The sequence below is a fragment of the Globicephala melas genome, chromosome 11, assembly GCF_963455315.2.
Source record: "Globicephala melas chromosome 11, mGloMel1.2, whole genome shotgun sequence".
NCBI lineage: Eukaryota > Metazoa > Chordata > Mammalia > Artiodactyla > Delphinidae > Globicephala > Globicephala melas.
Genome location: NC_083324.2, coordinates 34,589,123 through 34,606,087, shown reverse-complemented (window position 1 = coordinate 34,606,087; position 16,965 = coordinate 34,589,123). Strand labels below are relative to the sequence as shown.

General features: G+C 43.1%; 1 protein-coding gene across 5 annotated transcripts in view; it reads left to right on the top strand.

Annotated features, from left to right (window-relative positions):
- Window positions 1-16,965, top strand: part of CACNA2D3 (calcium voltage-gated channel auxiliary subunit alpha2delta 3) — a 784,865-nt gene that overhangs the window by 159,987 nt on the left and 607,913 nt on the right. The window lies entirely within an intron of this gene.

The window sequence follows — 16,965 nt, the reverse complement described above, 5'->3', positions numbered from 1 at the left end:
CAGGCTCAGTGGAGTTCCATTGGCACCCAGGCTGTAGGATTATAGTGTCTCTGTGTGTATCTGTGTCAAGTGTTTAGCACAGGCCTGGCAAACAGTAAAGGTTCAGTAAATGTTTGCTCTTAATGCTGGTTACAGGACCTCCCAGTTTGTGAATATGTAATAGTGAGAGAGTCTTGAAGCCTCAGGAAGTCCCTGGATGATGACAAGAGGGAACCTAAGTTTGAAACCTTTTTGCTTTAAATTAGTGAGGCGAAAATAAAAAAGACTGATATGGTTGATGTGGTTCCTTGGAGATGGAAAAAATTTTTTTTGCTCTATTTGAATTGAAATGTTCCCAGAGTAAAGCTACCCAAGATTCTCAGAATTACATATTTTATGTATTTTAAAATAGAGCACAAGGCCCTTTGTAAGCACACTTGATGCCATAAAATTTAGGGTAGCTGGTCCAGCAATATGTGGTTCTCTCCTGCTCCCAATCTTTAAAAAGGAAAGAGGGCTTGTATATCAAGTCAGGGTTTTGTCTGGAGACAGTTTCATCATTGAGATCAGCCTGTTCCCTGTGTGGACTGTGCGTCTCCATTGGCAACAGTCACAGACCGTGTGGCATTTGGAGTGAGATGAGGTGGCCACTGACAGGCCTCCTGGATGTTGGCTTATATTAAGGCCAGGGGAGCAGTGGGTGTGACTGTTTTTCATACTACAATTACACCTCACTTCTCCAATAGGAAAGGTTGCTATTGCCCATGGGATTTGTGATATTTTGAAGTGCAAAGACCTCAAATTCCAATTTGCCGGTGCGTTTGCGGTGGAGTCATCGCTTGCCACGTTGCACTAGAATGCTCCACTGTGCACCAGGCCCTGCCTTTCCAGTCCATGCCACACAATGAGCAGTGACCCCCTTCTCAAATGTCCCAGGAAAACACTGGATCTTAGAATTTGCTCCATCCATGTCATGCACTATGCCTAGCAACCTCCCCTTTCCGAGCCCCCATCCTCATCCCCGTCCCCAGCAATCCGAGTCAGGTTAGAGGCCCTGGTGCCTCCCCTAGTGCCTTCCTGCCAATAACTGACTTAGCACCAAGTGCTTATTGATAGTGGATGGCTGGGAGGACTCAAGAACACAGAGGAAAAAGCTAGTTCACAAAAAATGCTGATTATTAAAATTTCCATTGATGTATATAAAATATTTATGAGACTGGCAGTAGCAATTTAGAAAACTGTAAGTAACACCTTTAGTTTGGTAGAGGGAGGTGCAGTTAGTGCTAGGGGGAGAAAAAAAGAGTATTAGGGTAACGCAGTCCTTTAACATGCCTGTCACCTCTTGGCTGTTAAACAGTGTTGATCTTTTTCTCTGTCTCTTCGGGCTTGATTTCATCATTTCCCCCCATCACTTTTCCCAGTGATTAGTTGAATCAGAGTGATTTTTATCATACTCATCCCCTATTTGAATTACTCTCCACTATGCAATTATCCTATCACAGAAAATCCTATTTTTCTCCCCATCAGATGTCTGAAGTAAATGTGAAAGCCAGAGTGGCCTGCCCATTACATAACCTCTGTCATCTGATGGATAATGGACTATATGTAACTTTTATTTTTCAGGCTAGCAAATTACAAATAACCTTAGCTTCAGTAATTGCCATTAACATAATGGCACCATCATTATGGTGGCATTTCTTAACTAATATTTTCTAGCTCTTTTTAATGCCACTGGCTTAAATAATTTTTTTCAATTCCACTCGGAGACTTGATGTAGGTTGTTTTAACATTAAACCACATCAGGTTTGATGCAGCAGTGCTGCTCTTTGCTTTTGTGTATAAAGATAGCAACCAAAGCATCATCTCCCAACTTCTTCGTTCAAACATATTCATGCTACCAAGCCCTCGATTAATGTTGCTGAGCAATTTATCAAGTATTAAGTCCCTATGAATGGACAGGAAATGGAATCAATTTGTTTTCAGTTCATTAACATTTCAAGGGAGATATTTCATATGCTGTACATGGAGGAAGTGATATGTTCTCTGCCAGCTGTGCACTCCCGTTGGGCCATGTCTAAGTGACACCTGGAAGTGCTCGGCTGTGTTACAAGTCAGAGCTCATTGGAAATATTGATAGGAGGCAAATTTGACACAGCTTCCCTTTTTTCTGCTGATGGTGACAAACTCTTTTCCCTGATTGAGGGAAGGGAGAAAGCAAAGGATGTGCATTCCATGGCAGTGGTGACAGGGACAGGCTGCCACTGCCTTTCCTTTGTCTTTAAAATCTGAGCCTTCAGTAGAAGCAGCACAAACCATCACACAGATGGAAGGATCATCTGAGGCTCCAGGGAATTCCAAGCAGGCACAGCTAACCGTGCAGTTGGAGGAGAATCTGTAGGAAGTAGATCTGGGTAACTGCGGGCATCTCTGATTATAGAGATAGACTTTTAGGACAGATTCCAACACAGCCAGTGGGAAGTAATGATCCTCTGATTGCCTTATGGTCCATATAACCCAGATTAGCAGCACACCCTGAAAAAAGTAGGTAAACCAAGGAAATGACAAACAATGATTTCTTAGAGAATTTATGAATTTATACTAGTGTTCTGCAGAATGGTTTTCTAAGGGTGAATTCCCCAGCATGGTTTTTTGCCTTTGATTGTGTGGAGCAACTTCGGGGTTATCACACTAATCTGCGCCAGAACTGTAACATCCTTCTGGCTTCCCTGGTGTTCCTGGGTTTGGGCCAGGCACTGATCCACACAGCTTTCTCTGCTGGGCTGTACCGAGTGCAGACCTCCACAAACTTAAACACTTTTCAAAGAGACAGAAAGGATTCTAGGATGGTATCTATTTTGGTAGCATATTAGGCAAAACATTAAGTATTTTATTTGCTGTTCAAATTTATTTTCTCCCCCAAACAATTAATTAGAAGTGGCTAAACAAAGAAACTTCATTGGGGACTATGAAAAGACATAGCAAGCAAGTTGCAGGTAAACTTACTAAGTGAAGAGTCTAGTCTGTTGTTTCCAAACTTTGGGTAAGATATTTCATAAATTTAAAAAGCACTCTGAAGCTCATACCTGCAAATAAACTTAATCCTGTTTCACTTATTTTTGATTTATATTGATAAAATGATAAATTGAGCCCTTGAAAAAGAGTGTTTTGCTTAAAAATAAACATCTGTGCTTCTTGGGAAAAGCTAAAAGAGACTAGATTATATATTAAGGTTTTTTCCCCTTCCTATAGCTACCTGCTATTCATCGCGGAACTGATTCCCATTATAGCTGTACTGTGGAAAGTAATTGCTGTTGTACAGTAATTCAATTTCAGTGTATTCACGCATCAGTTCACCGATAGGGGCTTATCTGGAGAAACCTGGGACTTGAAGGCTTTTTATCGAGAAATTCCACATGCAGCAAGACGTTTTTCCTAGGTAACGAATATCAGCTTTTGCATTTAATAAACATTTACCTTCCCAGAAAAATGAATTTTTTTTCCCCTGCAGAAGAGATTTACGCCAAGCTTCCAAAAAGCCAGAGGGTACTATTAAAGTGACTTCCTCTAGCTGTTTTTTTGACTGGTACGTGTCTACATATGTATGACTATAAAACACATCTATGTTTTTATGTAAATATATACACTGAGGCATGAAAAGCAGGATGCACCCAAGGAAGGCATGCTCTGACCAAAAATATGTGCTGCAGAAGCGTTTCATATCTACAGGGACTATGCGAACACTTGTGGTATAAAAACTCATCTGTATCGGTAGGCATTGTGAAAATTGTTGGTGAGGCTGCTTTCAAAATCATACCCATTAAGTTGGAAATGAAATCAACCATTTTGTTTACAAATTTCTAAATTAAGGAAAGATTCTTAAGATGGAACTGGTTCTCCCTGTATAAAATGACTCTTAGGTCATAAGGACTCTTAATACTAAGTCCAAAATAAACTGAGGTCTTGGGAGTTGAATATACTGAACATTGCTAGGATGGACTTTAGTTATCAACCAATGGAGGTAGCTGTACTTATCTAAAAAGATTTTTCTGCCTTGTGTTCATTTCTGATCTTACCTAAAAATTTCAAAACTTGTTCCTTGAAAAAGGAGTGAATTTGTTTCAGAAAAAAGTATGTTTTCAGTCACAAATGGAGAAGAAAAGAGTATTATTTTTTTGTGTTGCTGTATCTTGTGACCTATTTGCCCTTCCTTCCTTCCTCCCTCTTTCCCTCCCTTCCTTTCTTCATTCTTTTTTTTTGTTTTTGGCAAACTGCTTTGCAAAATTCCATACATATGTGTAAGGAAATTTAGAGCAGAAACCTCAAACCAGAAGAAACAAAAAATAGCGACAATCTGGATTCACCAGTTTTGATGAGGTCAGCAAACCATCCTTGGTTAATGGTTGAGGGCAAAACCACATGGATCCATGTGGTCTTCGTGGGTTACACCCCAAATGGGGTTGGGGTTTCCTCTAACATACTTCAGATTGTATCAACCTGAGCCTCACAGCAAGGCCCAGAAGGCTGCTTTCCTGCCCACACTGAGAGTAAGCAACCAGCCCATCTCCTGAGGGAGATGCACTTCCTGTAAAGAGATGGAAGGAGAACGACCAGGCATTTTGTATCCGTTTCATCTCCAGTCTCCTCAAGCCCTTCGTTTTCCATCAAGCCTGTATGGGGAGTTGGGTTGGCTTGGTGAACTGCATCCTAGCTTTCCTGCCTATTCTGGGGCTGTTCGCCTGTAGAAAGAGTTCTTTGTGGGTAGAACCACTATGCCAAACCCTCCCCAACTTCATGGTTATTTGTCCCATCCCAAATATTTGACCTAAAAGCTCCTTTTGCAAAGCTACGGCAGACTTTGTTTTGGGTTTTCTATGTAGCTCACCGTACCCATGTTGGTTTTCTTATGCTTTTTGCTTTGTTTTTAATGATTATACTATACAGGTTCACTGTAAAAGAAAAAGGAATGTGCAGAAAAATATAAAGGAAAAATTAGATACCACAGCCCCAGGAGGTATTGAAAGGCACTTGACATCTTTCAATACCTTTTGTTTTAAAATATCTTAATTTTTTTTTTTTTTTTTTTTTTTTTTTTTTTGCGGTATGCGGGCCTCTCACTGTTGTGGCCTCTCCCGTTGCGGAGCACAGGCTCCGGACGCGCAGGCTCAGCGGCCATGGCTCACGGGCCCAGCTGCTCCACGGCATGTGGGATCTTCCCGGACTGGGGCACGAACCCGTGTCCCCTGCATCAGCAGGCGGACTCTCAACCACTGCACCACCAGGGAAGCCCTAAATATCTTAATTTTTATGCTTCCAGATGGTTTCTATTTGTGTATGTGTATATGCATATACATGTATATATGTAAACTTCCAAAACATTGGCTTATTCTTTCTTGTAACCAGATTTTTAAAAAAATTTATGTGTTGTGGACATCTTTCCACGTTAATGAATATATATATTTTTATTCCTTTTCATGACTGCATAATAATCTGCTTTCTAGATGTTTCAATCAAGGAGTTTTGTCTTGGCGAACATTGATGTCATTTAGTGTTTCAGTATTATAAGCAATAATATGATAAACTCTCTTGCAGAGAAATTTTTTCCATTTATTTGATACTTTTATTAGGATGTATTCCTAGAAGTAGAATCAAGGCTTTTGGTATACCTTGCCAGCTTGTCCTCCAGATACCACCCACCTGCTTGTGCTCCCACCTGTGTGGTTGGAGAGGTACTATTACTCCACTTTCTTCCCTAACATTTCACTATTATTAGTCTTTGGGTCTTGATCAATCTTACAACAGAAAGCAGCATCTCATTTTACTTTATTTTCTGTAACTACTCACTGTTTGGCATGGTGGGTCCTTTCTGGCTCCCTACCTGCCCTACACCAGGGTTTGAGGCAAATTACACAATGTCACAGAGCATGGGTGCAGTGTCACAACATAGAGAAGGCGGCCTGGGTGCTGGTGCCTCATCATCTCATAGAGAGGTGTGCTCAGGCACTTGCTTGGTGTATCTTCCCATTTGTTTATGTTGTTTTCAGCTTCTTCCATCAATGTCTTATGATTTTTCGGAGTACAGAGGAAATACTTTCAGCTTTTCACCACTGAATATCATGTTGCCTGTATGTTTGTTATATATGGCCTTTATTATGCTGAGGTATGTTTCCTCTATACCCACTTTGTTTTTATCATAAATGGATGTTGAGTTTTGCCAGATGCTTTTTCTGCATCTATTGAGATGATCATATGATTTTTATTCTTCAACTTGCTAATATGGTATATCACATTGATTGATTTGTAGATATTGAACCAGGTGGTTCTGACCCCGGCTTCTTTCAAACTACTGCTGCTGTGCTGAGACTCAGAGCATGTGAGATTTTGCATGTGCCCCTTAGAGCAGAGTCTCTGTTTCCTGTAGCCCTCTGACCCTTCTGTACACAAGTCCCACTGGGCTTCAAAGCCAGTAGTTCTGAGGGATCATCTTCCTGGTGCAGGACTCCTGGCCTGGGGATCCCAACGTGGGGTTCAGACCTCACTCCTTTGGAAGAACCTCTGCAGTTACAATTATCCTCCTGTTTGTGGATAACCTATCTGGGGGCGTGAGTCTGAACTATATACTGTGTCTCTACCACTCCTACCTGTCTCATTGTGGTTCCTTCTTTGTATCTTGAGTTGTGGAAAGTCTTTTCTGCTAGTCTTCAGATCATTGTAGGTAGTTGCTCTGTAAGTGGTTGTAATTTTGGTGTGCCCGTAGGAGGAGGTGAGCTCAGGATCTTCCTACTCTGCCATCTTGGCTACATACCTCTCCCTCCCTCCCCTCCTTCCTATTTGGTTGGATTTGATGAAGGAAGACTTGATTTCTGGACAGGGCAAGGAGGAAATGAGTGTTGTGAAGCCATGACTTAGCAGAAAAACCATGACTTTCCCCAGTGTCCGCTGTGCCTGGCTGAAGGAGCTTTTGGTTGTAACGCACAGGCTTGATGCTAGAACTAGGGTGTGTGCCTCCAGGCCTGGCACATGTTTCTCTTCATGTGGCAGATGGTAAACATGGGCAGCTCACCACCCCCAAGAAATGGAACAAACTAATGTTATGAGCAAGTTCAAGAGGCTTTTCGTAAATTAAGGAGTGATGTCATGAAGGAGAATTTGGAGTGATGCTGAGAGTAGTTGCCAAACCCTTTCCCCCGATCTGGGTTTGGTGTTGTCCCAGCTGTAGTCTGTCTGGGTCAGGGCACCCATCTAGAGCCCTGCCCCATCCCTGCCAGCATTAGCTGTCACAGCATCCTGCTTATTTCTTTAGACATGTTTTGAAAGTTGTACTTTGTTTATCTCAGTTTTGACTTGCATATTGTCAGTCTCCACCCTAGAACTCCACTGTCACGAGGACGGGGACCTTGACCGTCATGCTTCCTTTTATATCTTCAGTACCCAGGCAGGGCACTTGGGTGTCCGTGAATGAATGAACTGGCCACACTGGTAATGATGCTGTCATGCTCCTGCTTGGGATGAGTGTCTACGCACCAGGACACGGGGCTGGTTAAGGTCTTAGGCATTTCCTGTGTGTTTCTGCCTGCCCTGCCCTCTGCTCCCCACCAAATGATCTATTTCTCCTCTGCCTCACATGTGAAGTTTGTATGTGGTTTATCTTGTTCATGGTTTATATTATGTTTCTTTACAACAAAGCAAAAGAAAAACAATTCCCTTTCGCATCCAAAGGGAAATGTCACTTAAAATCGTATTTCCTGTTTTCATTGCCTACTTTTATTCTCCATTTATAAAATTGGTTTTGAAAGATTTCTTGTCACTTAGGTCAAGACCCAGTGGACCAAGCAGCCTGGAGAAGAGGGGCTCATGGCCACAGAGACCCTGTGTGAAATTACAGTGCTGGCCCCTGCTATAAGCCAAGTAACAATTACACCCCATCTGGGAGCCCATGTGGAGATGCTGGGCTCGGCCTGTGGTGCTCTGACTGCCTTGCTCACTGCAACTAGAAGAACAAGGTGTTGTGTGCAGGTAGATGACATGCATGACACTTTGAAGCAAAGTGAATGGGTCAGGGAGAGCTGAACACAGCAGAATCGCATCAGAAATCTTCTGATCTTCCAGATTATTACATGGTTTTTCCAACAAAACAGACCACATAGAAAATAATGCCACTTAATTTATACCCAGGCAAGGTGAAAGAAATCTTAAAAAGTTTGTGGGTGGGCAGAAATTATGGTGAATCACTGAAGTGTCACCATCAATATATCCAAATGACAGAATAAAGCAATAATAATGATGATGATGATGATAATAATAATAATAATAATAATAACCCACTAGCTATAATTGTATAAATTACTGGCAATGAATGAAAGGTTTTCAGAAATGTTTTGAATGTGTATTTAGGATGTTTAACTGGGGATGTGTTGCCAGCATCCGTTGTCTTTTTTTGGTCTTTGCTCACTTTCCCATATGGAGGTAAGGAGCAGCTGGTCCTGCAACACAGCGAGGTTATGTATGTTTTCTAAATTAGGTTATGAGGGGAAAATGAAAAGGTAGTTAGGAATTCAATGGCGTTTCATTTATACTGCATTCAGGGGAGGGTTGACAGCCCTTTCGAATAATCAGAGTCTTTGTTAAAAATCAGCTGGGATATCCTTGATTGCCTATCCCAAGCTGTACAGGCTGCTTGAACAGACAAATAGAGCTTTGTACAATCGAGGGCAAATGGGGATTTTTGTGGGTGTGTGTGTGTGTGTGTGTGTGTGTGTGTGGTTTTTAATTGATATTCTTATGTGTCAGTTGGGGAGGAAAATCATCCTTGGGAATATACTTAGAAAGCCTCCCTCACTGTGCACCTGGTGATTCCCAAGCATCCATCTCATCAGGTGTTTGATGGTTTTGCAGAGAGGGACTTCTTCAGGGGCCCTAGAAGTCCGTGGTGGCATCAGCAAGTAGATCCCCATCTAGGTCACGGTGCGAAGTTGCTTATCAACATGCCAACACCAGCCGTCTCCTTCCGCCAAGCAGGTGTCTCTGGACTAGGCAAAGGTACTGGCAGTGCTTTTACCAAGAGGTGAGCAGACAGGTGCCAGCTGCCGAGGGGCGATGGAAGCAGCTCCAGGCAGGAGCACAAGCAGACTTGCAGGGGGCGAAGCCTGTAGGCAGCTGTTTGGCCGGCTACATGGTGGCCTCTGTTATGGGGCTTTCGTAGCCATTCAGCCTATCTTCTTGAGAACTTTCCCTAAAGGGCTCAGTGAACCTCTTCCATTGCTGTGCTTGGAGTCTGTCACTGCAGTCTCGGTGGCCATGGTCTGTGGTCCACGTGGGGAAATCAGACATGGTAGAGATGAATTGACTCTAGGGAAGTGTATTTAGCCTTCTTCTCTTGGCAAAATGAACATAGAGTGGGGTGGGTAGTGGTTCACACTCACAGGAAGTGCTTCAGTGGTGATGAGGAAAGTCATAGACAGGTTTTACTTGATCTTCATGGGCTTTGAGGAAAAAATGAACTCACATGTGCAAATATGAAGTGATGTAAAAATATCCAGATTTAAAGCTTGAAAAATTGAGAGGTGTAGCCACCCGAGGCCCCCATTCCCACATAGTGACAGTCCAAGTGAACTGCCCAGTTGGTTGATTTCCATGCTGCTTCCCTGTCATTTATGTTGCCACTCTGTCCCCCCAAAGCACTGAGGTGGCAGTCCTTGGATTAGTTAGGTTAGGGCCACAGCCTCTTTTAGTGAACATAGCAGAGTGTTTTGGTGTATGAGGTCTGAAAGCTCATAGGCAGGATATTCGCAGCATTTACAATTTACTCTGCAGAAAGTAAGCAGTAGTCATTGTCATTGTCACAGTATGGAGGGCTTCTCTTTTGCTAAGCCACTATGATATGCTCTACATCTGTTATCTCATTTAAATGTTACTATCCTGTTTTGGATTAAAAACTTTTTGGCTGGAGGCGAGGACTGTTCACAGGACACAGGATCAGAAAGCATTTTAAGGAGACAAGGATTTCTTTTTCTTTCAAGTTTGTGATCCACCCGATGGGACTGTTTCTGAGATTTTTCTTCACCTTTAACATTTTAGAATTTTAGCCTTTGTTTTGGTCTCTTATCCATAAGTCGTATTTGTTTCATTGTGCCTTTTCTCCCAGCTCAAAGAAGACCTGAGCCATGTAAATAATTCCTGATCTGGTATCATTCACAGAATCAAGAAACAGAAATCAGAGTGATCCCCTCTCTCCCTAAATCCACCTCCCCCCAGCACACACTTTCCTATTAGAATGATGATTGGGACAATATCACACATGAAGAAGGGTATGAAAAATGTTCAGAGTGGTTACATTTGAATATGGGGCACTTATCTCTCTGTGCAGGCACCTGATAGAAAAAAATAATTCATCAAACTTTGTTCAAGAAAAAAGAGCATTAAGCCTTCATCAACAACAATATCAAGAGCTCACCATGGCAGGAATGGGACAATAAAGGAGTTATTTTACCAGAATTAACAGGAAGAAATTAGCCCCATGTATCCTTCCTTTTTATCACAGTGTGGTAATTTGCATATTTTGAAATTTCACATTTGCATAGTCAGTGATTTTAAATTAGATTCTCACATTTCCTCTCTGATGTTTGTCATGTGTATAACTTGTCTTAATAACTGAGTTGTTAGCATTTCAGAAACAGTTGTCTAATCATTGGCTCAACCCTGAAAACACAGCGCCCAGTTTACCTTTGCAATTTTTAAACAGCTTTACTGACATATAACTCACATATGATACAGTTAACTCACTTAAAGTGTAGAATTCAATGTTTTTTAGTATATCCACAGAATCTGTACATCCATCACCCCAAGATTTTCATCAACCCAAAGAGAAAACCGTGTACCCGTTATCAGTCCTCTTTGTTCCTCCTTTCTGTTCCTCCTTTCTGTATCTATAGATTTACCTATTCTGGACGTTTCATATAAATGGAGTCATACAGTGTGTGGTCTTTTGTGACTGGTTTCTTTCACTGAGCATGATGTTTTCAAGGTTTACCCATATTGCAACAAGTGTCAGCACTTCATTCTTTGTTATGGTCAAATATTATCCCACCATATAGATATACCACATCCATTTATTGTTTATCCATTCGTCAGTTGATAGTCATTTGAGTTGCTTTGACTGTTTTTAGCTATAATGACTAGTACTGCTATGAACATTTGGGTACATGTTTTTACATGGACATATGTTTTCATTTCTTTTGGGTATATATAGGAATGGGTTTGCTGGGTCACATGGTAACTCTGTGTTTAACCTTTTGAAAAACTGTCATACTTTTTCTAAAGTGGCCGTATAATTTTACATTGCTACCAGAAGTGTGTGAGAGTTCTGTCTTCCCCATATCCTTGCCAACACTTGTTATTTGTCAGTTTGATTATAGCCATCCTGGTGAGTGTAAAGTGGTATCTCATTGTGTTTTTGACTTGCATTTACCTAATGACTAATAATGTTGAGCATCTTCCATGTGCTTATTGTATATCTTATTTGTGTTTCTTCCTTGGAGAAATTTCTATTCAAATCCTTTGCCCATTCAAAAATTGTGTCATTTGTCTTTTTATGAGTTATTTATGTATTCTAGATACTAGTCCCTTAGAAGATACACAATTTGAACATATTTTTTTCCTAGTCTGTGGGTTGTCTTTTTAACTTTCATGATGATAGTCCTTTGTAGCGCAAAAGTTTTTAACTTTGACAAAGCCTAATTTATTTATTTTTCCTATTTTGTTGCTTATATTTTTGGTATCATATATCTAAGAAACCATTGCCTAATCCAAGGTCTGTCTTTTTTCTTTTCTAAGAGTTTTATAGTTTTAGCTCTTACATTTAGGTCTTTGATCCATTCTGAGTTAACTTTTGGATTTGGTGTGAGGTGGTGGTCCGACTTCATGTTTTCCATGTGGATATCAGTTGTCACAGCATCATTTGTTGAAGAGTACCCTTGCAATTTAAGGTGAGTTCCTTTCAGCTCTGACATTTAATCGACCCAGTACTATTACCTACAGAGCTGGACCCCTACAGCTGTAATTAAAACAGCGCTGTTGGGCTGACTGACAAGCACGTAGTAAGCACTTTACGTGTTGTCTGATTTTATACTCACAAACCCCTCTGAGATGGGTCGAGTTACTACCAGTTATTAACCCATGTGTCAGGTGAAGCAATTGAGGCCCTATTTATTATTATTATAAGAAAACTATTATACTATATGTTGTAGGTAGTTGAGATTTCAACCCAGGCAGGCTTCTTTCAACCTCTGTGCTGTATTGCCTGTCCTTAGGTTCTTAATAAGATCCCATAAACAGTGGCTGCCCGGGACCAGGAGCTATGCTAAGCACTTAAGGTGAATGATCTCAGTACTTTTCAGAGCAGAGTTCATCAGAATAGCGCAGGAAGGTTGTTACAAAGAAGATGGCATTTCACACTTCTAAATTTTAAAAATTTATGTATATCTATTATGACAACAAAAGGGGTATAATTTATGCCATGGAAAACTTTAGTGGTACAAGATTCTAACAACAGCATACACCCACCACCTCCATGTTAGCTGTTTTTTCTTTTCAATCTGATTTGCTGGAATAAACTATGGTCCAACAACAACAACAAAAAAAGAAGATGCCATTTCAGTCATCTAAGAGTTTGCAGTTCCTATGAACTCATAGTTGATGTTGCTGCGGCTGGTCAAGGGACCACATTCCAGGCAGAAAGGGATTCGCCTGTTGGTTCTCAAGCTTGGCTACACACTGGAATCACTTGGAGGCTTGAAAAAATACTTATGCCCAACCCCTCCGTCAGGGATTCTCATTGACCTGGTCTGGGGTGTAGCCTTGGCAGGGAGAATTTTCAAAAACTCCCCAGGAGGTTCTAATGTGCAACCAAGTCTGAGCAGTGCCATCTCATCCTGCAGCGAGCTCCAGGGGTAGCCATTTGAGTCTACTTTTAGAGGTGACTTCCAGAGGCTAACTGATTTGTTCAGGGTTACACAGCTACTAAGTGGAAGAGCTGGGATTTCAGTCCAGGCCTGTCTGGTTCCAAGTCCAGCTCCTAACCCTTTCATTGCACCCTACAGCGGCTTCCCTTCTGAAAGCAATTTGAAGGGGAGCCTGAATGAAGTGGGTGACGTCCCCTGGTCTCAGCGAGCCTTTGGAGAGGGTCATCCGACACCTGTGCCCCTGGGCTGCTAGGCCCCCCCACCCCCATGCCCTCCCCCTGCAGAGGCTGTGTTGTCTTGTGGTGTGCCTGTGGGACCTGGGTACAGGTATTCACTTCTTGCCACTTTAAGAGGATCTGGATGTGGTGTCCCAGTCTCTCTAAATCAAGCTTGTGTTCTCTCATTTATCAGGTTACTTCATGAGGGAATTGGGCAGGGTGAGCAATGCTTTCAACTAAAGCCTGTTGGGAGTGGGACAAAATGCTCATTTCTTTGAGAATCCCTATGGTTTCAAGGAGGAGAAAATAAAGGTTTGAGAGTAGGGGTGTAATTTATTTGTCTTCTCTTCTTCCCCTAAGCCACCTCCATCCCTATAAGGCCTGCGTGTGGGTATGAGTACTTACCTCATCTGCCCTGTCTGTCCTCAGCCCTGGATGCTTTACCATCCTACGCCCTTTGTGGACTGTGAGCTGTATCCCAAGAAGTGGACAGCCTGGGACCTTGGGTTGGCTCTTGTGGGAACTAGATTTACAGCCTAATTAGGAAATGCCGGCTGCCTCCCTAGAAGGAGTTGAAGGCTACTGGGGGAGACAGATACTGAGTTAGAAGTTGGAGGAGTGGGGAAGGCTTGGAGGTGAGAAGTCCAGGCTGCTCAGGTGGTGCCCACCCAGGGAGCTGAGGAGTGATGAGGAAAATACCCCAGGACCTAGGAGATGGCAAAGGGAAGGGGCTCTGGGGAGGAGGAGCAGCACATGTGAACCTGGAGAGGGAGCAGAGCACAGGGCAAGTTGAAGAAGTTGAAAGGAGGGTGGAATGGGGAATGGGGTTGGAGAGAGCAAGACAGAGGGGCACTGGGAGGTCTGTGAGTTGATGGGAACACTTGGGGCCTGCTGCAGTGGGATAAATGAGATCTATTAGTGTGGTTATTTGAATGCCTCCCTTGACCCCCTCCCCCACCCCCACCCCCCACCGGATCAGTGGCTGCGTCCATCTTGTGCCCTGTATCACCCCAGCACCTCACCACCAGGCTTGGGGAGCCAGTAGGTGTTCACTGAAGACTTGGGGTGTCCTGCTGAGGATGCGGGAAGCTGCGGGAGGGTTTGCATTTCTGTCTCTGCATCACTCATTGGCTGTCTAATTTTCCCTTTGTGGCGAGGGCAACACTGCCATCTTCCCCACTTTTCTCTCTGCTTTTGATTTATGTTCACCTACCGCTCCCCTCAAAAAAGTTTTCTGCCCTTTCAGTAATCAGAAGCGGTGCTGTGAGAGGGCTCCTCCAAATCTCAGTGGGAAGCTTGGCTTCTTTGCCCTCTGTCCGAGACTCTCCTTTGGCTGAGTACGCTTTGGTGGCTGGAGAGAACTAAGCCAAGAGCCCAGCTTTATTTTCACCTACATTTAGCAGATCAGTTCAGATTGTCTGACTTTGGGGAGTCTGACCCACCCCTCTGAGGTGTCACCTCCTTGTGGTAGAAAGGTGATGTGGATCTTCCTGGCATTGCAGTGTTTTCCCAGGGGCCAGGGGGCTATGCTCCAAGGCTTCGTTTGGTCTTCCTGCAGCCCTGGCTTGTCTGAGGGAAGGCAAAGATGCAGATTAGAGAGAACATTTGGGGAAGAAAACTCTGTTGGTAACCTGAGCTCATCAGCCCCAGACTTTCAGTAGGGTGTAGGCTGGTGTCCAGTGTGGGCAGCCTGAGGCCAGCCTCTAATGAAGTGACGTGGGTGGGAAGCCCAAGGATCACACAGACATAGCTGCCAGACAATTTTAATAGTTACATGTATATTTTAATCCTTCATAGAACCGATATAACTGCCCTTTAAAACAAATTTATCTAAGCTATGTGAGTTGATTTAAAGAAATGTAGTCAGGAAAGGTGAGATGAGGAGACTGGTTGGGGCATGGTTTTTGGGGTGGTTGTAGACTCCCTAGGACTCTGTCATTAGGGAAGGGGACAGGTGAGATGTACTGGATGTAAACAAAGCAACCCATGCTGAGCTGGAGTGAAACAATGCATAAGAAATAGAGCAAGACTTACAGCATAGTAGTATCTATATAAATTAAAAGCGGGCTTCCCTGGTGGCGCAGTGGTTGGGAGTCCACCTGCCGAGGCAGGGGAGGTGGGTTCGTGTCCCGGTCCGGGAGGATCCCACGTGCCGCGGAGCGGCTGGGCCCGTGAGCCATGGCCGCTGGGCCTGCGCGTCCGGAGCCTGTGCTCCGCAACGGGAGAGGCCACGGCAGTGAGAGGCCCGCGTACCACAAAAAAAAAAAAAAAAAAAAAATGTTAAATTAAAAGCATGTAAAACAGCATGCATTTTGCATAAACACACACACAGTTCAGGATGTCTATCATATTCATTAGAGTGGGTGTCTATGGGGGCAGGGGATAAGCATGTGGGTCCGGAATGGAGGGGGAAGTATGAATCAAGAGGGGGCTCTGCATGATGATAATACGCTAGGTGTATGAGTAACTCAACCTTCGGTATAAGCTGTAGGTACACACACACACACACACACACACACACACACACACACACACACACACACACACACACACACACACACACACACACACACACACACACACACACACACACACACACACACACACACACACAGAGTGAGCTATAGATAAGACATATATCTGTCCACAGGGTGGTAGACTGAGAAGGTGAATAGTATGGTGATATGCTAATGTATGAAGTTTGAGCAATAGTGTAAAGGTAGAATGATAACCTTTATAATGAACATTTCTTACTTTTTTTGTATCTGGCCCCCACCTTGTGATTTACACAGTATTGCATTTCATTTTCTCAACAACCTTATGAAGTAGGTAGTATTTTTACCCTTTTCACAGATGAGTAAACTACAGTGGATCCAGGGTCATGGAGGGAAAGCATGGCAGAGCAGACGCGGACCTAGTCCATCTGACTCCAAAGTCCCTGTCCATCATTTCTGTAGCTGCACAACCCCCTTTAGCTTAAGAATTCCTTTTAAATGGGTGCACCTTTAACAACCTGGCTAATTAATGCCCGCATTGCTTGACTTCTGCTGTCTCTACGTTAGCTGAAACCAGAGTCGTCCCACAGTAGTTGAAGGCCCTGTGGTGAATACTAGGTTAGATCTTTTGGATGGAGGAAGATGTGTTGCTGCAGCCCTTTTGCTACTCCTGGTAACTTGATTTCATGCCTCTGAAGTCCCAAGTCTTATTGTCTTATCTTTTCCCATTTTTGTTTGTCATTCGCAGTATTGCCCCAGTGTCATTCCCTGTACCACCATCCCCTCCCTCTGCCCCATGAGCCAGCCAGGCAAATAATTATATAATATTGGGCTTCTGTATGTGTGTCTTCCAAGTGATTTACCAGGAAGATGCACAACTCAACTGTGGACAGCTGAATCACCTGGAATGCTTTATAGTTTATTTCACTGGCCACATGAGTACATCAAGCCACGAAGCCCTTCCTGGTCATTAAGATGTATAGTCTTGCATCCACAGGGTTTGGGTGCCTTAAGTGAGAGCCTTATCTGATCTGGTGGCTGTTGGCAGGGCTCTGGGAGTGCACCCCGAGGGCAGACAATGCCAGTAAATTGTAATCACAATGGAGCACTAGTGAAGAAGTAAACGGTTCTGAAACTGTGCTATAAATTGTCAACCAGTGATGATTCTGTTTTTTTATGGAGGTTAAATTACAGCAATCACCAGTGCACAATAATGCTGCAGTAAGAAAACATTTGGGAACAATGTTTTTCTTCTAAGGCTTGGGTGATGGGTGTGCAGGAATAAAACATCATAACCTGTTTACTGTGGGCCAGAAA